At 36.8% G+C, this 22,689-nt stretch overlaps 1 protein-coding gene and 1 long non-coding RNA gene across 2 annotated transcripts in view; both read right to left on the bottom strand.

Annotated features, from left to right (window-relative positions):
• The window catches only part of LOC311286519 (cell adhesion molecule CEACAM5-like), a gene marked incomplete at both ends in the record, with an annotated part of 98,022 nt that overhangs the window by 16,560 nt on the left and 58,773 nt on the right, over positions 1-22,689 (bottom strand). The gene's annotated exons all lie outside the window — the stretch shown is intronic.
• Positions 19,124-19,984, bottom strand: LOC311283859. Its single transcript, XR_014626126.1, has 3 exons — positions 19,919-19,984; positions 19,780-19,846; positions 19,124-19,633 (listed from the first exon to the last, which is right to left on the bottom strand). It is a non-coding gene; the product is annotated as an uncharacterized lncRNA (long non-coding RNA).

Here is a 22,689-nt window from a genome sequence, read left to right as displayed (position 1 = left end):
GATCATATAAGGACTCTTCGATTTCCATATATGGATTGATTGATCTTAACTACAGTCTGAACACTTTCAAATGCTATATAGTTGGTCAAGATTACTTTAGGTTTAGACTAAGATATTATTGTTATAAATGTATAATGGCAAGTGTCCCACGGGTGTTGAGGAGAGGCAGTCTTAAAAATAGTGGTTAAAACATTTTTATAATTCATTGATTAAAATGTGATTTTTAGGGAATTGAATACAATTATGGTCAATCTGAACCAAACTATACAGGCTGGAACCAGAAATCTAAAGTTCATGAGGGTTAAAGAGAGAAAGTCAGTCTGTACTCACACATGACATTGAGCTGAACAGCAGGAGAGATGTGAGTGTGTCCGTCTACAGCACAGCTATATCTGCCTGAATCCTCTCTTCTGACTGGATTGATGGAGAGTTCGTTAATTAATTTATTCTCAGTTAATATCTTCGATGAGTTTCTGTACCAGATGAATGTTGCTCTGTCAGTCAGAGCGCAGCTGCTTTTACATCTCAGAGTGACTGAATCTCCCTCTGTCACTCTCTCAGGAGACTCCACCTGAAGATCTGAACACAACACACACATTATATCTAGTGCTGCTGTCATACACTGATTATTATTCAACATAATGCACAGAAGAAGAGATAAACCTCACCAAAGTCACCTGTGACAGTAAGAGTCACTCCTGGATTACCAAACCAACTTCCATCGTCTTTATCAGTGATGAATCTGAAATAGTACATGTGTGAATCCTTCAGTGTCACATGACTCAGTCTGATGGTGCAGTTCTGCTGTTTATCTCCCAGATACTGAAGCCTCTGACTGTATTCAGGGTCATTAGACAGATCTGGAGGATCAACACCCTTTTGAATTGAGCCTTTGGTCCAGAACACTTTCTCGATCTGATGTCCAGTAGGGTATGTATAAGTGCATCTCATTATCACTGTTGAGTCCTTTAGTGCACAGATGTGTGAAGGACTGTAACTCACTCTCCAATCATCACTAGAAACCCCTGAAACACAGAATTCATCAAACTGTAAATGTAGTTTTATCTGTTATATTGGGCCATGAAAACATAACAATACTTTATTACTATTTGAAAACAGTGACTCATTACAGGAAATATAAGATAAATGTGAATAAATAATCTCAGTGTGAATTACTTTAAGACAGAGGAGTGAAGAGAGAACCAAGAAATCAGCCAAAAACAACAAGCTGCACAATTACAGTTTTTCTGAATTGCTAAAACACATTTCTTGAAACCATCACTCACTTTCTCAAAACCTTAAACACAAAAGCAAATGTTCAAAACTCATTCAGAGAATCTCTGACTCTTCTGGCAAAATCAAACAATGCTTTCAGATCTTACACACATCAGTCAATATTAGAAACACTACAGATCATTCGTTAGACACTACATGACAAATGGAGAACACAGAATCCAAAGCATGCAGTTACAGGACAAATATTGATTTATTTATTGTAAGAAAGTAAACAAATTTTGCAATTACATAATTATAAATAAGTCATAAAAAGTCATTATATATATTTCATAAAAATAAATATGTATAAAATGTATAATTTTATAATGTATAAATCTATATAAGGAAATCCTAATATACCGGCCGGAGAAGAGAAAAACCCTGAAGCCTTGACAACATTCTCCACACCTTCCTCTTCCTCTTCGTTCATCACCTCTTTCACACACTCTTCCTCCTCTTATACTCACACTCTTCCTCCTCTTAGACTCACACTCTTCCTCTTCTTAGACACACACTCTTCCTCCTCTTATACACACACTCTTCCTCCTCTTATACTCACACTCTTCCTCCTCTTATACACTCACTCTTCCTCCTCTTATACTCACACTCTTCCTCCTCTTATACTCACACTCTTCCTCCTCTTATACACACACTCTTCCTCCTCTTATACTCATTCCTCCTCTTATACACACACTCTTCCTCCTCTTATACTCACACTCTTCCTCCTCTTATACTCACACTCTTCCTCCTCTTATACACACACTCTTCCTCCTCTTATACACACACTCTTTCCTCCTCTTATACTCACACTCTTCCTCCTCTTATACTCACACTCTTCCTCCTCTTATACACACACTCTTCCTCCTCTTATACTCATACTCTTCCTCCTCTTATACACACACTCTTCCTCCTCTTATACTCACACTCTTCCTCCTCTTATACACTCACTCTTCCTCCTCTTATACTCACACTCTTCCTCCTCTTATACTCATCCTCTTCCTCCTCTTATACACACACTCTTTCTCCTCTTATACTCATACTCTTCCTCCTCTTATACCCACACTCTTCCTCCTCTAACTCACACTCTTCCTCCTCTTATACACTCACTCTTCCTCCTCTTATACTCACACTCTTCCTCCTCTTATACACACACACTCTTCCTCCTCTTATACACACACTCTTCCTCCTCTTATACACACACTCTTCCTCCTCTTAGACTCACACTCTTCCTCCTCTTATACTCACACTTTTCCTCCTCTTATTCACACACTCTTCCTCCTCTTATACACACACTCTTCCTCCTCTTATACTCATACTCTTCCTCCTCTTATACACACACTCTTCCTCCTCTTAGACTCACACTCTTCCTCTTATACTCACACTTTTCCTCCTCTTATTCACACACTCTTCCTCCTCTTATACACACACTCTTCCTCCTCTTATACTCACACTTTTCCTCCTCTTATTCACACACTCTTCCTCCTCTTATACTCACACTCTTCCTCCTCTAAGTCACTCTCTGCGTCCGAACTACTTCCCTACTATATAGTAGTTGTACATATGTACACAGAGGAGTGTTAATTTAACACTGGGGATTTTGCTGAGTTTATTTCTTCCTGTGTAATTATTCATTAATGATGGAACAATATTCTAAAGTCTTGTGATGTACAGAGTTGATCTGTGTATATGAATATTTTGTCGATTGTAACCGTTGAGATTCATACGCATATTCTTGATGTAATTGTTTGACTAAGACTTTCTGAAAACACTTTTTTAAAGACATCATTCTGCACGGCTGGATAACATGATGTAATTTCACAACACTGTTATAACTAACTGCAAATCGGACATCATGCATATACTCAAAAACTTGCTCAGATTAATATTTGATGATTATGTAATCATCAATATACATCTGATCATATTTTCTCCTGCCATAACAAACATATTTTATACAAATACAGTTACAACAGCCAGAGAAAAGTCTACAGAAAAGTAAAGGGTTCAAGAGTAAATGTGCCACTAATTATTCAATGAAACATAATCATCTAAACCTCTATTGAATGATCTGAGTTGTGTATCTACACATTAGTGTGTAAAAGGTTTCAACACACTTCTGTGTAAAGAGGAATAACACATTAGTATAATTACACGTGTAGTCCTTATATAAACACACAGATGTGTAAAGAAATTACACAGGTTGTGTGTTAGATTCTACACAACATGTGTCATTTTTAACGCATTTCTTTTTACAGGTTGTGTTGTTTTCGACACATAATTTTATAAGAGCGCTCCAACATTAATTATCAATGTGCATCGTATGCAGTGTTTGCTGTGTTCTCAAACAAACTGGCCTGTGTAAATAAAAGTTAGTTATATAATATTTTGTGACATTTTAATTTAATTCATAGTGCAAACTCGGTGAACTGTTATCTCTTCATGAACTTTTGTCAAAAGCAGCATTATCAGTTAGGGGTTGAAGCGTGAATAACTGAATAATGTCCAGTACAGTGAGTCTGTCCAGTCATTGAGCTTGAGACATTGTGTTGTACTTTGTGTGCACATGCATTCTGTCCTCGACTATTGATTAAATGGTTTATATTTTTACATCTGCCTGTTTCAGTTTATTTTTTTTAATTACATCTGGGTATGTAATTACCTGACACAATTGTGTCATCAATGTTAAAATGACTTACACATTTATTGTGTTAAATTTGAGCACACACACACTATGTGTGTTAATACTGACACAACATATGTCAGTATTAACTCTTTATTAACATTAACTCTTTTTAGAACTCTCTTATGAAAATATTGTTTTATCAGTTACACTGGACCATGAAAATATGACAATACTGTATTACTATTGGAAACATCGACTCATTACAGGAAATATAAGCTCATCTTCTCAGAATCTATGGAGTGATAAATGTGAATAAATGATCTCAGTGTGAATTACTTCATCAGCTTTGATGGACGGTGTTGCAGAAAAGCAGAAGTAAATGTACAGAGACAGAGGAGTGAAGAGAGAACCAAGAAATCAGCCACGAGCAACATGACGCACTCTCAAATAATGAAATATATGACAAATAAGACAAAAATAATCAAAGCTGATTTATTAAATACCCAATGGGATCAAAATATTAGCTGTGTGGCTTTTAGTTCTTATCTATCAGCTCAGAGCTCATTTATGCTAGTGAACTCCTTTGACATGATAAATATTTAACATGAACACATTCACTTCCGAGAACTTGAGCCAAAAATATTCATGATCTGCTGGTACAGTGATTTTTGTCCAATCAAATGCTCTGAACTTTGAGAAAGTCCCTCCCCCTAAACCATGTGACACTGACTAGCAAGTAGCAAAAGACTATTGGACATTTCTAAAAGTGACGAGCGTTTGACATGTTCAACACAAACTTCCTGTTTCAGAGAGAAATATGTGAGAACAGGACAGAAGAAAGTGCAGATCAGCCGCTCATGAGGCCTTAAATAAAACATCAGAGTGTTTCTAATGTGAATGTAAGAGAGACTCACCGTGAATCATGAGCAGAAAGAAGATGAGAGGAAGAGGAGGAGCCATTCTGACCCACATCAGCATAACATATATCTATAATACAGCATTAATATAAACATCACTTAAACAAGTATATGTAAATCACCCTATTCTTAACATTTCTCATGTAAAGACACATATGTTATATGAGCAATAATCATCAGTTTAATTTAAGCAAGAGTGTGTTTGTCTTACCGTGTTGAAGCTCATCAGATCAACAGCAACCAAATGACAGACTGTTTTAACACAAGCACTTTAGCTTTACAGTGAAGGACTTTGTGTGGTTAACACTGTTTATTAATGAACAGCGACAGAAACATCACTGTCCCTCCCTCAACAAGAGAACAACATTACTGAACTAAACCTACTTAAACAGAAATGATAATCTTTTTCTGTAAGTTGAAGATGAATAATTGTGAAGATGAATGAAGATGAATGATAGTGATTTACAGGTGAGGCTCATCAAGGTTGATGTCAGTCGCAGGAGATGGTGACCTCTGGTGGCAGTTTGAGGGACTGAACGAGCACATATGAGACGAGATGTGAGTAGTATGAAGCTGCAGACTCGGAGCCTGCTGCATCTACAGTCCCGCACCCAGAGTCCCGCATTCTCAGACCCCTCGTTTTTCGAGACGCGCCTCCTATCAAATTAGATCGGATAAACATGTGAAGAACGTCAGTATCGTCCATTTTATTTAGCGAATCATACCTCATTCGGTTTCTTTTTTAATCAAACTATCAATACACCAACATATTAATAGTCCATTTAATATTTGTAAAGTAGTTTGTAACAAAATTTGAGCCGTTTAATGTATGTTTTTTCGCCTTTTTTCCCAGAATTTTTTTTGATAGCTAACGTTAGCCTTTAACCTTGGACTTTTTGTAGACAAGCCATAGTGAAAATTTGATTAAAATTAGTTGACATTAAAGTAGACCAATTAAATACATTAAGTGTGTTAATATCAAAGAATGTCATCATTAATTATTTAATCAGATTTACCATTTTACCCTTTTTCCTAAAACTATAAGTTGAATTAATTAATGCCGGAGTAATTATTTTACTTTATATAATTTATGTAGACTACTTAAATTAGTTAGCCTATTATAAAACGTAAGTATAAAAATGAATCAATATTAATTTAACTGATATGAAGTTGTTGCCAGCCATTTCATCCGTGGCACTACTTGGGTATGCTTGTAATTTGCATTTGCAAAAAAAAATTATTTATTATTACACAATATTTTTGACAATGGCATTCATCTTTTATTTTAGTGAAGTCGAAGAATTTGACAGAGCGATTGCAAAAAGAATGAAAAAAAGAACATTTGCCTACCAGAAATTATTTTACCTTATGCATTTACATTTTACATTTATTCATTTAGCAGACGCTTTTATCCAAAGCGACTTATAGCCTAAATGAAGAGTTTTTTTTTTTTATGCAATTGAAGACGAAAAGTAAAGTCATTAACACAATTCTTTCCTTTTTTCTTTACTTTGTCCTGTTTACAGCAAGATGATGTTTAGGTGATCGTTAAATAAAGTAGGCTACAGAATTGTTTATTATTGGTGTTTTGTCTATTCTTATTTGAGTTTTGCTTCGCATTCAAAATATCAAAAAACAGGTTTTGTAATGTTTGCATGGTATAATGGTAATTACCATAGGTTGAACTGAAAGAAAAATTGGAATTTGAATAAAAAAAAAACGTAGCAATATAATATCACATAATATTTTTCAGAAGATATTTCAGTCTGCAATTGCCACTTTATTTCTCACAATTGCGACTTCATATCTCACAATTGCGACTTTATTTCTCAGATTTGCGACTTTATTTCTCGCAATTCTGCCATCATATCTCACAATTCTGAGAAAGTCACAACTCTGACTTGATATATAGCAATTGAGAGAAAAAAAAGTCAGAATTGTGAGATAAAAAGTCGCAATTATTATAATTTATTCATTATTCAGTGGCAGAGTCAAGCTTCCAATTGTATCCCTTCCATCAGTAATTTTCTTTCAATTACACCCACGCTCAAAAAATAACTACTGGGTAATTTGTTAGTCAGAGAACACAATAAGTTTTTTTTTGGCACATTAAGTGCCAAAAAAAATTGCATTAAGCAGGGAACACAAATATTTATTTGGATAACTTTAAATAAAACGAGACCGTATTGCATCCTATTGTTTTCAATGGCATTTGGATAAGGGTGTTATACGATTTTCCGAACAGCAGGAGGCGCTGTCTCGAAAAACGAGGGGTCTGAGAATGCGGGACTCTGGGTGCGGGACTGTAGATGCAGGCTCCGAGTCTGCAGCTTCATAATGTTGCGAGATGTGTCTGACTGCAGAACTATATACGTGACAGCAGTTTCAGATATGGAAGACATTTTCTGCCAAAATTAAATAAATCAATTAAGTTATAAAAATGCAAACTAAAACCAGATTAACCACTTCATTACAGAAAACTGTATGCAAAATATGTGACAAAATTGAGAATGGAATTGAATGATTTAATTTTCAATATTAAAATGAAAAGGCAAACGTGAAAAAGAAACTGCAAATACAGTTTTTACAAAGCTTTTTATTAACGCTCAGGCAATAATAGTGACACAATTCAAATTCAAATGTAAAGTTTAGTTGTCATTTTATTTCCTCTTTTATTTCACACTTTTAGTTTTCATTTTCAACGACAACCTAAATGCAAATTCTATGTTAATAAATGGGTGGGGCTTATTCAAGAGCAACGGTGCTACAGACACGCCTTCCGTAAAGCGACGTCGTCGACGCCCCGTGTGAATGAGGGTGATTGAGTGAGTGTGAATGGCTAAATGTGTGATACGAAGTTATTGAAATGTGATCATATTGTAATCGAGACGAGTCATGGCGGAATCTGTAAGTCAGCTTTTGCGGGAAGCTGCCGAAGAACTGGAACGAGAGGAGAACAACACAAACCAGACTGTCCAGCAAGCGTCAAACCCTCGGCCCACTGCAGATCCTCAGCCTGAGTCGCGGGCATCTTCAGTTGCCAGTGTGAGTGTCTGTACTGTAAATGTGAATTAATTCTGCTGCTATACTGTCACCAATTGCATTTTATTTTTCAATTTGACAGGGATGATGCACTGTCACTGTGAAAATTAAATCATTTAATTTCATTCTCAATTTTGTCACATATTTTGCATACAGTTTTCTGTAATGAAATGGTTAAACTGGTTTTAATAAAAAAATTTATCGTTTAATTTATTTATTTAATTTTGGCAGAAAATGCCTTCCATACTGACCGAACGTTAGGAGCTGACGATCACCTAAAGCCTGCTTTATACCAGAGATGGTCTCATTACTGGGAGATACCAGGATCCGTGGCTCTAGCCCTCATGTGGTGTTCGAAACCCTATAACACCTGTGGTCTTCCCGGGTCAAAATGACCCGCCTATAAAAAATAGCTTATAAATCACTCATTATACCATATTTTCACCCAATCTTGGATTCAATCTTTTTGTCAACTTGTTCTCTTTCAATTAGGACTGGTTTTATATTTCTATTTGCATCTAATTAATCGTAGGCCTCATTTATTTGACAGTAGGGATCTAATTTTTTGAGTAAAAAAAACATTATTTTTGAATAATTTTGGAAATATTAAATGAAATCTGAAGAAAATTGGCACTGTTTATCACACTAGTCTACTTTAATATTTCACCAGGAATTTTGTTTTGAAAAACTTTTATTTTGTACAAAATGGCACATTGTCACACTTGTGGTCTTCCCGGGTCAAAATGACCCGCCTATAAAAAATAGCTTATAAATCACTCATTATACCATATTTTCACCCAATCTTGGATTCAATCTTTTTGTCAACTTGTTCTCTTTTAATTAGGACTGGTTTTGTATTTCTATTTGCATCTAATTAATCGTAGGCCTCATTTAATTGACAGTAGGGATCTAATTTTTTGAGTAAAAAAAACATTATTTTTGAATAATTTTGGAAATATTAAATGAAATCTGAAGAAAATTGGCACTGTTTATCACACTAGTCTACTTTAATATTTCACCAGGAATTTTGTTTTGAAAAACTTTTATTTTGTACAAAATGGCACATAGTCACACTTGTGGTCTTCCCGGGTCAAAATGACCCGCCTATAAAAAATAGCTTATAAATCACTCATTATACCATATTTTCACCCAATCTTGGATTCAATCTTTTTGTCAACTTGTTCTCTTTCAATTAGGACTGGTTTAATATTTCTATTTGCATCTAATTAATCGTAGGCCTCATTTATTTGACAGTAGGGATCTCATTTTTTGAGTAAAAAAAACATTATTTTTGAATAATTTTGGAAATATTAAATGAAATCTGAAGAAAATTGGCACTGTTGATCACACTAGTCTACATTAATATTTCACCAGGAATTTTGTTTTGAAAAACTTTTATTTTGTACAAAATGGCACATTGTCACACTTGCGGTGTTCCACTGGGCCATTGAGGGCCATTGTTTCAATGGGCCATTGAAAGTGAATGGGAGAGACTGAAACATTTTCAGGAGCATGTTCATTGTTTATGTACACATATGAGCATGTGATGGATTATGGTGAGTTTGGGCTCTTTTTAATCTTAACAATCTCATGTAAATAATGATGTGCCATTTTCCACAATTTATGCATGCTTCATTGAGTTACGAGTTAAAACGCGACATAAGTGCTAGGCTACATCTATATTCAAGGCTCTGTGAGCGCCTGTGGGGGTTCGTGTGTTACAACTCCATTAGGAATATCTTTAGATCTGAGTGATGGATTATGCTGAGTTTGGGCTCTTTTTAATTGTGATAGTCTACTGAAAATAATGATGTACATTTTTCTACGATCTGTGCATGCTTCGTGAAGTTATGAGCAAAAACCAAACGTGAGAGCTTCATGAGTATATACTTGGCTAGGTGTGTCTGTGGTATTTTTTGTGTTAGAGCGCCATGAGGAATATCTTTAGCATACCTGCAAACTTGTCGCTTTTCGGCGACAATCGCCGTTTTCTTGGTCAATTGGGTCATTTACGTGAATCGCGTAGAACCGGAGAGTTTTTTTTTCGAGAGGGGGGGGGGGGGGGGGGTATATTGTTTCTCACAGTAACTGCCATGCAGGCTAGAATTGCGAAACATTATTGGATAATTCTTATAATTGACATTTCTCTGGGCCAATCGGAATCTTAGCACTTTTTCTCTTGGCCAATTGGAATCTTAGGACTTGCGTCAGAATCTTGAAGCACACAGCGTCAACTGAGCTGAGCTCGCCATTTGATGAGACGCCTGGCTACCGTGCGAGTCTAATGGAAACTCGCGCATGAATTTTCCTGCATTTTAGCGCCCACCAAAATGATTTTTTGTCCCGCCAAAGTCTTATTTGATCGGTGAGTAATGTAGATGAACGGCTGCGTTTGTGACAGGGTGTATGTTTAACTGAAAGAACGAGCAGAGAGAGAGAGAGAGAGCCGGTCGCGCGCGCGCACTCTCTGTGTAAACGACTTCACTGTCTCCAAACTAGGCGCTGTGTTGCTCTCTCTCCCTCGCACGCACATATTAATCAAAAATAAATCGACACGGTGGTAAAAGGTCGAAAGACCTTTTTTTCTGAATTTCTGCTGGGTGTGAATTTTGCTAAATAAGTTTCCTTATCTTCTCTGAAAAGCGTTCTGGACATTCAGCTGACTTAAACAACACTTTAATTAAACGAAATAAAACTATACAGTGATGAAATGTTTTTATGTTGACACAAATCTTGGATGTCAGTGTCCTAACTGCTGGCATAATCACACAACGCGCACGACACGTCCAATTCGCGAACTAATGACTCCTTTGAACCGATTCATTTTAATGAATGGTTAAAACAACTAATCTTTCCAACAGTGAACTCAGGTGACGTCTGAATCGGTGTAACTAATCAGTAACACTTTACAATAAGGTTATATTTATTACATAAATTATATAAAAAAGTACAGTTTGCTAACTCAAGCTTAAACTTCAAAATAAAGAAAACCACTTGTTTAAAAAAAAAAAAAAGCATATGACTACATTTTTCCACACAGCGCTATCAAGAATCGATAAAGAATTGGATCGATAATCAGAATCGTCAGTGGCATTATTATTGATAAAATCTTATCAATTCCCATCCCTATGTGAAGACCGTAAAATTATAATCAAACATTAAAGAACATACATGTTTTTTTTAAGAGTTTTTTTTTTTTAAGAGTTAAAAGATTAAAACATTTTGGTAACATGAGGTCTTATTGTGTCACTGTCAGTCTTTTTACATCAGTGCAAAACTAGGGTATGCAGATTAATTATTATTATTATACATTGTTCATCAGCATGCATTGATTAATCCCATGGCATGTAGCAAAAAAAAAAAAAGACACCCCCCCCCCGGCGACACTGTCACCTTTTTTAGTCTGAGGAGTTTGCAGGTCTGCTTTAGATCTTATTGATGGAATATATTGAGTTTGGGCTCTTTTTAATCGTGAGCTCCTGCTGTAAATAACGATGTGTCATTTTCCATGATCGATGTATGTTTCATGAAGTTACGAGTAAAAAGGCCAAGTCTAAGCTACCTTGCTTGGCTATGTGAGTCTGTGTGTCTGTAGTATTTTTTGTGTTAGAACTCCATGAGGAATATCTTCAGTTCTGAGTGATGGATTATGTTGAGTTTGGACTCATTTTAATTGTAAGCATCTGCTGTAAATAATGATGTGTCATTTTCCACAATCGGAGCATGTTTCATGAAGTTACGAGTGGAAATGTGTCTAAAATTCCATCATCCATGTATGGTTTACACATCGGTCTCTTGAAGGGCTTCTTTTACAAAAATCTCACTCAAGTTTAGTAAAAAGCCTGAAACAATTATGCTTGCTGTATTCTGCTAATTGAGACCTTTCAAATGACATATGACACAGGACTATCTGAGCTGTATGGTGTATTTGACATATTGCTGAATGTAGTACAAAAAAGTAGTTTATAAATTATGAATTTGTTTTTTTCTATTTATCAGCAAATAACTCAGCACTACTTAGGAGTTTATCAAATTGGCTACATTCATTGTAAATTTCAGACTCTAAGCTTTCAAATGACACCTATTTTAAGTTGATCAAGGTAATAGTTTTGAAAAATATTATGATTATTTATTTCGCAACTAGGTGGCGCTTGCGGGGAAACACTCTGTTTTAGAGTGATAACTCAGCTCTCGTTAGGAGTTGATCAAAGTGATTAGATGCATTAAAAAGCTGAGATTCTAAGCTTTAAAATGGTACCTATTTTGTGTTGTTCCATTCATTGTTTGCATTGGTCTCTCCCATTCACTTTCAATTGAAACAATGGCCCACAATGGCCCTCAATGGCCCAGTGGAACACCACAAGTGTAACTCTGTGCCATATTGTACAAAATAAAAGTTTTTCAAAACAAAATTCCTGGTGAAAAATTAAAGTACACTAGTGTGATCAACAGTGCCAATTTTCTTCAGATTTTATTTTATTTTTCCAAAAATTATTCAAAAATAAAAAAAAATTACTCAAAAAATGAGATGCCTACTCTCAGATAAATGAGGCCCACGATTAATCAGATGCAAATGGAAATACAAAACCAGTCCTAATTGAAAGAGAACAAGTTGACAAAAAGATTGAATCCAAGATTGGGTGAAAATATGGTATAATGAGTGATTTATAAGTATTTTTTATAGGCGGGTCATTTTGACCCGGGAAGACCACAAGTGTGACTATGTACCATTTTTTACAAAATAAAAGTTTTTCAAAACAAAATTCCCGGTGAAACATTAAAGTAGACTAGTGTGATCAACAGTACCAATTTTCAAAAAAAAAAAAAAAAAAAAAAAATCCCAAATTATTACAAAATTATTTTTTTTTTACTCAAAAAATGAGATGCCTACTCTCAGATAAATGAGGCCCACGATTAATCAGATGCAAATGAAAATACAAAACCAGTCCTAATTGAACGAGAACAAGTTGACAAAAAGATTGAATCCAAGATTGGGTGAAAATATGGTATAATGAGTGATTTATAAGCTATTTTTTATAGGCGGGTCATTTTGACCCTGGAAGACCACAAGTGTAACAAGGTAACAAACCCACTAAGTCAAAGTCAAAGTCTCTAACAAAGTCACTAAGTTTCAGTCCAATGCGATAACATTAACTAGTATTTTTGGGAAAAAGAAAATCTTCTCCGGGTCAAAATGACCCGAAGACCACATGAGGGCTAGTGGTACACCATATTGGACATTATCGAGTGCACTCATTTAATCCCACAATGCACCGCAATAACGTGAATTTAAAAAATTAATTCCTGCATCTGAACAGGAGATGGCGCCACAGCCGAATCATCCATCCATCCATTTTCCAAACCGCTGAAGATTAGCCGATAGGCTTTCGATTTATTAAAAGCTATTTCCTCACTAAAGTGGTTAAAAATCCAAGATGGCGCCGCTCAATGGCGACTCGGTGCTACTCTCTGTTTTGTTTGTTTGTTTGGTGTTGTCTTGCACGTTCCTAGAACCCAGCCTTGGTATTGTACAGTATGACAGATCTGAATTACTTCATATTCGAGACAGCATGCCCGTTTTCCTGTCCGATATACCGCCGGATTGCCAACTACATACGGAGCGGCTTAAACAATGCTGGAAGACTCGGAAGCGGGGTGTGAGGGGTGGCGCTCTTGTCCGGCTTAGGCGTCGCATCTACCGCCCAGCTCTACCTAGCCTGATTCTTTCCAATGTCCGCTCCTTGGCAAACAAAATGGATGAACTTTCTATGCTCATTCGTACACAGAGAGACTTCAGGTATCTGCTTGTCTGAGACCTGGTTGACTGAAAGCTTTCCGGACTCCATGTTACAACTAGCCGGCTTTTCTCTACACCGTGCAGATCGCACTGCGTGCTCACAAAAACTACGTGGAGGTGGGGTTGGCTGCTACATCAATAGCAACTGGTGTTCGGACTGCAAAAACTTATCACAAACCTGCTCTCCAGAGTTGGAGTCTCTCACTGTGATGTGTAAGCCCTTTTACTTGCCTCGTGAGTTTTCTTCTGTTGTCCTGATGATTATTTATATTCCCCCGGACGCCTCTGCTCCGGCTGCTCTGCAGAAACTTGTGGATAATATCACAGAGGTTGAAAACAACAATCCCGACGCTGCCATGTTTGTGCTGGGTGATTTCAACCATGTCTCCCTGAGGAAGGCACTCCCCAGATACAAACCCCAAATCCAGATCGCTACCAGGAAGGATAAAACACTGGATCAATGCTATTCTCCTATTCCTGAGGCATACCATGCTGTAGCCAGGGCCCCCTTGGGTGAGTCCGACCACAACACAATTTTGCTTATACCAAAATATCGCCAGAAACTTAAAGTGGCGAAACCAACTGTCAAACTCTTTAGGAAATGGTCCCCACAAGCCATAGACTCATTACAGGACTGCTTAGACTCCACGGTATGGAGTAATTTTTGGTCTGATGGTCAGGATATTAACATCTTTACTGATACCGTCACATCCTATATTCAATTCTGTGAGAATGTCTGTATTCCTGTAAGAGCTGTTTATGTATTTAATAACAGTAAGCCCTGGTTCAATAATGTAGTGAGAGTGCTATGTAAGAAAAAACAGGCTGCTTTTAAGAGTGGTGATATGGTACAATACAAATTACTGAAATATGAATTTCAGCGAGCTGTGTTGAAATCTAAAGCTTCCTATAAAGCTAAGCTTGAAAATAAACTATATGCAAATGACATCAAAGGTGTCTGGCGGGGGCTGCAGGACATTACTGACTATAAGATCAAACACCATGCTCCAGTTAATGACCCCTCTCTTCCTGGGAGGCTTAATGACTTCTACTGTCGTTTTGACAGTGGAAATCACCTGCCCCACCCCCCCTGCTACAGAGAGCAGGGGGACCTTCCACCCATTATCTCTGAGCATGATGTAAGAATCTTGCTCCGTCAGCAGAATATCAGGAAGGCGGCGGGGCCTGATGGCATAATGACTGCCACTTTAAGACACTGTGCTGATCAATTAACATCTGTCCTCACTTTTATCTTTAACTGGTCTCTCCAACTTGGTATTGTGCCTGCTTGTTTTAAATCTGCAGTGATCATTCCAGTTCCAAAGAAAAACAGAATCTCGTGTCTTAATGATTATAGGCCTGTGGCCTTAACTTCTGTCATTATGAAAGTGTTTGAGCGTTTGATATGTAAACACCTGTCCAGTATTTCACTTGACCCCCACCAATTTGCTTATAGAGCAAATAGGAGTGTTGATGATGCAGTTTCACTCTGTTTGCATTCTATTCTTCAACATCTGGAGTTAAAATCTACATATGTACGTGTCCTCTTCGTGGATTTTAGCTCTGCGTTTAACACCATCGTTCCTGTAAAGCTTATCAACACTTTACAGGAGCTAGGTGTTAGTACATCACTTTGCAAATGGATTTTCAACTTTCTATGTGATAGGAAGCAGGTGGTTAAAATGGGTGATTACGTCTCACAGTCAAAGGTTTTGAACACTGGCGCCCCTCAGGGCTGCGTCCTTTCTCCACTTCTGTACTCTTTATACACACAATTCTGTCAATCACACACCAGTTCAGTCTTGTTGATTAAGTTTGCTGACGATACCTCTGTAGTTGGTCTTATTACTAACAGTGATGAGTCTGACTACCGCAGAGAAGTGGAGGGGCTGGTGAAATGGTGCGAAAGCTATAACCTGATTCTTAACATCTCAAAAACCAAGGAACTGGTAGTGGATTTTAGAAGGACCCCTAGTCCCCTCCCTACGCTTTCCATTAATGGGGTGGAGGTGGAGAGGGTCACTTCCTTCCAGTTCCTTGGGACCACAATCCAGGAATCCTTATCATGGGAGCTCAACACTAATTTTAAGATCAGTAAAGCTCACCAGCGACTCCACTTTCTGCAGCAGCTCCAAAAGTTTAGAGTCAGCCGAGTTGCCATGACCCACTTTTATAGGTCAACTATTGAAAGCATGCTTACTTTTTCCATGCTTGTCTGGTTCGGTCACACAACCGCTCAGGACAAAACTAGGATGGAAAGAGTAGTACGCAGAGCATCAAAAATTATAGGCTGTAGTCTCCCCTCACTTTCTTCACTTTTCTCTTCCAGAATAATCCGAAAGGCTAAAAACATCATAGCGGACCACTCTCACCCTGCTCACCATCTCTTTAATCTTCTTCCATCAGGAAGAAGATATAGGAGCATTAAGACGTCCACATCACGTTTCAGAGACAGCACTTACCCTCTGGCTATCAGACATCTGAACTTGCACTGACTGCTAGCAGCACTCTATTAACTGTATGCACTGTGCACTCTTTCTGCCGAGGGGTATTGTCTTTTTTCTGCGGGGTTTTGGTCTAATGTCCTAGTGTTTGCTGGGTATTGTTGGTGAACATTGTCTGTTTTTTCTGTATTATGATGTTTGTCTTTTTAAGTTATTCATGTCTGAGAGTTGTACCAAGACAAATTCCTATCAACTTGTTGACATGGCAATAAATGTATTGAATTGAATTAATTCAGTGTTATGAAGCCTCTCCTCCATTGATATCAATTAAGAAAATGGCCTCTGGTCTCCTTCCCAGCGTAGCACAGCGTTAGCTAGCGTTACACCTTTTTTCGGCTAAGGATGCAGGTTTGCCAAAACCACTAACCCTAACTTCACAATAACTATAAGCTCCTGCATAATGAATACCCAACCCCACCACTAAACCTGACCTTAATGCTGCAGTAATCTCCACACTAACAGCCGGACTGAGACTGCTGGTGTAGAGTAAATATAAACAGTAAGAAATGACAAAAAGCAGCGAGTGTCAATATGAAATATACAGGAGCAATTTATGTAGATGTGTAAAGGGAGTGTGTTTTCAGTGGATGCTTCAGTTTTAACAGCTAACAGTTAACCACTCTAAACATTTACTCTCTGGCATTGAACGTATCTGATACGGAACCGGACATGGGCATTCTCTCCTTCTTATCTTATGCTCGAAACACTCAGTAAAAAGTTTGAAATCTTCTTTGAATTGTTAAAACAACCAACAACAGCACATGTGTGTGGAGCCTGAACTCATTCTCTCGCTGCTAGTACAGGTCGAGAGCTATGAAGCGGAAGTAGGCAACCGGAGTCGTCGTCATGGCAGCGCGCATTGTTTAGAGCAGAATAAGGTGTGAGCGCATCACTAATAAAACTGATCTCTTAAAGGGAAAGTCACAGGAACACCAAAGACAGAATAACAGAAGCTGATAATATTGTATAGCCTATATCAGAAGTCAGAATATATATATTTACATTTATTCATTTAGCGGACGCTTTTATCCAAAGCGACTTACAATTGCTATATATGTCAGAGGTCGCACGCCTCTGGAGCAACTAGGGGTTAAGTGTATTGCTCAGAGACACATTGGTGTCTCACAGTGGATTCGAACCCGGGTCTCTCACACCAAAGGCATGTGTCTTATCCATTGCGCCACACCACCCCGCCATATATTATATATATATATATATATAATATATGTGTGTGTGTGCATGTGTGTGTATTTTGTACTTTTTAAATCACAATTTTAACCAGAAAAATCTAAAATGTATTCCCAAAATCGTGCCGCCCTATAGTTTCTCTTGATATCAGCATGTTCACAGTTGTTTAATTTGTTTGTTTTTTTTACAGGGCCCAGATGCCACTGATGAGTCCTGCTGACTTCAACATTCACATGAGTCTCTGTACATGACCAGGGTGAAATGAATAATCAAACACCATGGAAATGACAGGTATGTTTCATGAATGGCACAAAGGTGTGTGACTGTTCAAGTCTCTGTCTTTAGATTAGTGTGTTAAATAATGTGATTTTTTGTCCTTTGTTGTATATCTTTGGATTATGTTGTGTTGTAAATAAATCCAAACAATCAAAAAGCCATTCTTTTATAAGGACAATACCAGAGAGAAATCAGGAAATGACAGTTTCATGTCTTCCCTTCTCCTAACAATCATAATATTATCTGCTTTGCGTTATATTTAATGTCAAAGTCTGAGCCACATTGTGAGCAAACCCTCAGTAACTGTTGAAGGCCGGCACTATATGAAAAAAAAAAAAAAAAAAAAAAGGCTGCTCTTGTGTGAAGTAAACGCAACATTTTTCAACTTTCTGCTAAGATATATGTGACGGTTTTGCAATGAAAATTATGAAATCATGCAAGCCCCACAGCATATTTCGCTATTGGATATCGGCAATTTATGCGGCGAAAGTGCTGCGTATTTGAAAAAAGACGGCCCCCGCATAAATATGCGGACATTGGCTGATTATGCATTGAATTATGTGATGACATAATCGCGTTTTTCTGGAGGGACTGCCTTGGGAGACGAAATAACTTGTTGTTCTCGACTAGCTGGAGCCTCGAAACGCAGTCCTGTGACCCAGGAGAGTCACTAACTCAGGGTCCTGGTGTCAGCTGTATAACTGATGGAGATATGCTTTATCAGTCCATGTGTGGATATTTTCTAAATGTATCTATTTTTTAGCCAATCAGAATCATTCAACCTGAAATAATGACGTAGCTTCATGATTGTGTGAGAGGATAATTGGTGTGAAACTGGGAATGTACAGCAGAACGGCCTACGAACTCCTGTCTGAGTATTGAAGCTGATTCTGCTGATGAAACTGCAAACTTTCTTCAGGAAAACTTTCATCAGTTGACTGCACTTCTGACTCCTGGTCTTCATTCATCATATCTGGTCCTGGTCTTTAACTGTAAATTCCTCTCCTTCAACAAGACAACAATAAGACTAAAACTAAAGAAAAATGATGATCTTTTTCTTTGTTGAAGAATGAAGATGAATGATAGTGATTTACAGGTGAGGCTCATCGAGGTTGATGTCAGACGCAGGAGATGTGACCTCTGGTGGCAGTTTGAGGGATTGTTAGGGATGGGCGATTACAAACTTTTTTATTTTGATCCGATACCAATACTTTTTCTTACAGTTTTAACAATGCCAGTGTCAAAAACAGTTATTTCTTAAATTGGTATGTGATTTTTGTAATTATTTTTAGAAAAAAAAAAAAATAGACTTAAAGGCATATCACACCAACAAACTCCTTTTGGAGAAAACAAAAAAAAAAAGTATTGAAAACAAATACAATTGATGTAGAAACTCATGTTTTGTCATTAACAATTTTAATATTGATATTTTTTAATAGAATTAATAACAAATAAGTAGCTTGTGAGAATCGATATATATATATATATATCAATACTGCAGGATCTATGAGCCCTTAAGGTTTGTACAAGTATATACGAGATGATCACAAATACAACTTAAAAACTTAAAAACATTTAAAGGGAGAGTTACAGGAACACAAAAGACAGAATAACAGAAGCTGATTATATTGAGCACTTTGAGAGCACAAAAAAAAAAGAAAAAAAGAAACATTTTCCATTGTGAATGAATTCCATTATCATAATAAAATGATCAATTATGATTTAAAAGCAGGAAAATGTTGTAAAATGAGAAAGCATAGATTGTTTGCCACAAATGAACATCACTTTAGGTGTTTTGACTTAATTTTAACATATATTTAGACAATAACAATTCACCAGCTTTTAACTTTCATTTAATTCCACTGTTACATCATGTTTCTTAAACTATACAGAAATTAATCTCTTGTGACTCATCACTGATGACCCCTGTCAATCATCAGTGGCTCCGCCCACAGAGCTCAGGATTGGTTCATTTGTGCTCCGCCTCTCACTGCAGAATCTTCCTGTTGATCTGAACAAACAATAAGATGAAGAAAGACTGACTGAAGTTCATCAACAACATTATAAAACCTTTCACAAGATACATAAAACAATCACACTATACTGAAGAGAGTTGTATTGATTATATTGAGAAGAGCTGCAGGTTCTGACACTTACTGATGGATTCTCATGTTTAGAAAAGCTCTGAGGATCAAGAGTCTTCAGGAGGTCTGCGATCAACGGTCTGTGTGAAAGAGCGAGAGATCGGTCATGTGATCATCAGTGATGGATTATCTGACTTTGACGTCTCACTTACTGTGAGTGTGTCGTACAGGTCAGAGGTCGTGGACTTGAGATCAAGAGCTGCATATGTGTCTTCATTGGGATCAGAGATCTACAGGAGAGACAGAAGGTCTTACATCACAAAATATCACAATAATAAATATACATTTTTAAAAACATGATCAATGATAAACTTTGGAACATACACAATTTTATGAAAACACTATCAAAAAAGTTCCCTGACAATGTTCAAAGTAAAGGGCTTTTTCATATGTTCGTAATTTTAGCTGTAAAAAACTGTAAAAAAGCAACGGAAAAGACATGTTAATTGCAGAGATACCCTTACTATATACAGTGAAAAACTGCAATAGCTCTCACGGGACATTTCACATAATTTTACAGTAAAACTGTTAATTGTACAGATTTTGGAAGTACACTGTAAAAAAAATAAAAATAAACCTTACCGTTGCATTTAACGTAAAAAATACAGCAGCAATTGTAATGTTTTACATCATTGAACAAAAATTTACGGTAAAAAACTGGCAGCTGTGGTTGCTTGTACTTTACCGTAAAAATACGCTAGAAATATTTGTGTTTTACGGCATTGAACTAAAGTTTACAGTAAGGATATGTTCAAGAGTGTGTGGTCTTATTTTCATATTTGTTTTTATATATGAATGTCTTACTGTTTTAGTTAACTGTGAAGCACTTTGGGCAACAACGTTGCTATTAAATGTGCTATATAAATAAATAAAAGTTGAAGTTGAAGTTGAAGTAAAAAACTGGCAGCTGGATGCAAGTGCTTTACCGTAAAAAAATACGGCAGTAATATTTTAGGTTTTATGGCATTGAACTTTAGTAAAAAATAAATAAATAAAAAAAAAACTGCCAGCTGTGGTTGCCTGTAATTTAAAAATATTGTATTACAAACCAATTTGTCATAAAAGCTATTACTGAGAATTAGCAGAGTGTGGCGAGGGGGGCGTGGTTTTGCGAAGTCTGTAGCGGGAGAGAGAGGAGGTGAGTAAGCAGGTCAAGTGCGGATGATGAACACCTGTGTCTGATTGCAGTAATTGGCGTGGAGAGACCGGATATAAACCAGCGCAAACGAGAGAGAGAGAGAGAGAGAGAGAGAGAGAGAGCTGGACTGGGACCTCGTGTGCTGCTGCCGAGAAGAGATCGTCTAAAGAGACTTTGAAATAGTGTTTTGTGTATGCTGTGCTTGTCACGGTGAACGCGCTGTGTGCGCACCTTTATTTTGTTCTGAGTATATGAGAAATAAAACGAGAGTCCCAGTCACACCGACCCCTGTCTTCTTCCTTCCCACACTTACAAATACTGAACCTCATCACACACAGGTTTAGAAGTTGATGTTTTATTGAAAATAATAAAGTTTGAAGTCACCATTATGGAGATCAGTGTTTGACCCTTGACTTTCTAACGTCAGATTTTCTCTGACTGCTTTAACTGTGTTTATAAAACACAATCATTAGGATATGAAAATCAGAGAGAAAATGTGATCAGGTGTTGATGGCTATTTATTGATGTTGACATAATCGTCATGTAGTGGCCTGATTAACTGATGTCATAGAGTCTTACCTTTTATTACATTTATTACTAATATATTACTCAGTTTTGAGTGTAATAGTTATGTGTCATTACCGCATGTGAGCCAGCAGTGACAAAGAAGTAATCTTAAGAACTTTAAAAACACATGGTGTATAGAAAACTACTGTATGATGTAGACCAACACAGACATCAAGAATCAGCGTATGAATCTCAACAACGGTGACAATCAACAAAATAATCAGATAAAACTCTGAGCATCACAAAACAAGCTACGAAAAAGTTACAACAAAAACAACAGCAAAAATAAAAGCAGATATAATAATAAAAGAAAATACTAAGGCAATTCAGCATAATTTATTCATGCTGCAGTGCATGCTGGGAGATTTTGATGAGTTTTGATTGAATGCTCCCATCATGCACTGCACTTTTATCATCACCGTTGCTGAGATTCTGAGTGTGTCTGAAAGATGTTTCAGACAATGTTTTAAAATTCTTCAGATTCTCACAACACTGATGGATCACATGTTGTAGACTCATAGAGCTACTACAGTCAATAATATAACATTATTAATATGAAAAACTTTTCCATTCAACTGAGGCGATAAGGTGCACAGAAGTGTGAGTGTTTGCTGCGGTAATGAAAAATGCCGAAAACATCCTTCATCTGAGATGATTCCCGAATAAATATTTTACTCCATGTTTCATGTAAGTAAAAGCTATATAAAATTAACAAAATAAACTAACATGAATTTCGAAAGATTAGACCATGTTTTTTGACCAGATAAAATATAAATCAATGAGAAATGATTGCATGTGAATGAAGTAATCTCTGATTGGTCATGTATCTTGTACAAAACCCTTAATGGCTTGAGTCATCATAAATTTAACAGTAAATTATAATTAAAAACTTAAGCAGATTGGTTAAATTCACTAAAATCTTCACGGCCAAGGCCATTCACAACTGCCCACTAAAATCAGCTTTATTTCATCATTTTCTTATATTATAGTACAAACTGGTTACCGCTGGATTGGGAAGGTTTGAATCCTGTCACTTTGTACATTTACAGTCTGAAACACAGATAACGGCTGATCGATTCATTCTCTGCTTTTGTGAAGTCATGTTTAGATGATTTACCTGTTTCACTGTGCGATCTTCAGATTTAACACTCCTTCGTTTCTTTCTGTTATAATGAAAGACATTAGCAGCATATGGATTTATTTTAAAGATTACTAATA

The sequence above is a fragment of the Rutilus rutilus genome (assembly GCF_951802725.1).
Source record: "Rutilus rutilus genome assembly, chromosome: 2".
NCBI classification, from domain to species: Eukaryota; Metazoa; Chordata; class Actinopteri; order Cypriniformes; family Leuciscidae; genus Rutilus; species Rutilus rutilus.
This window is presented reverse-complemented; position numbering and strand designations above follow the sequence as displayed.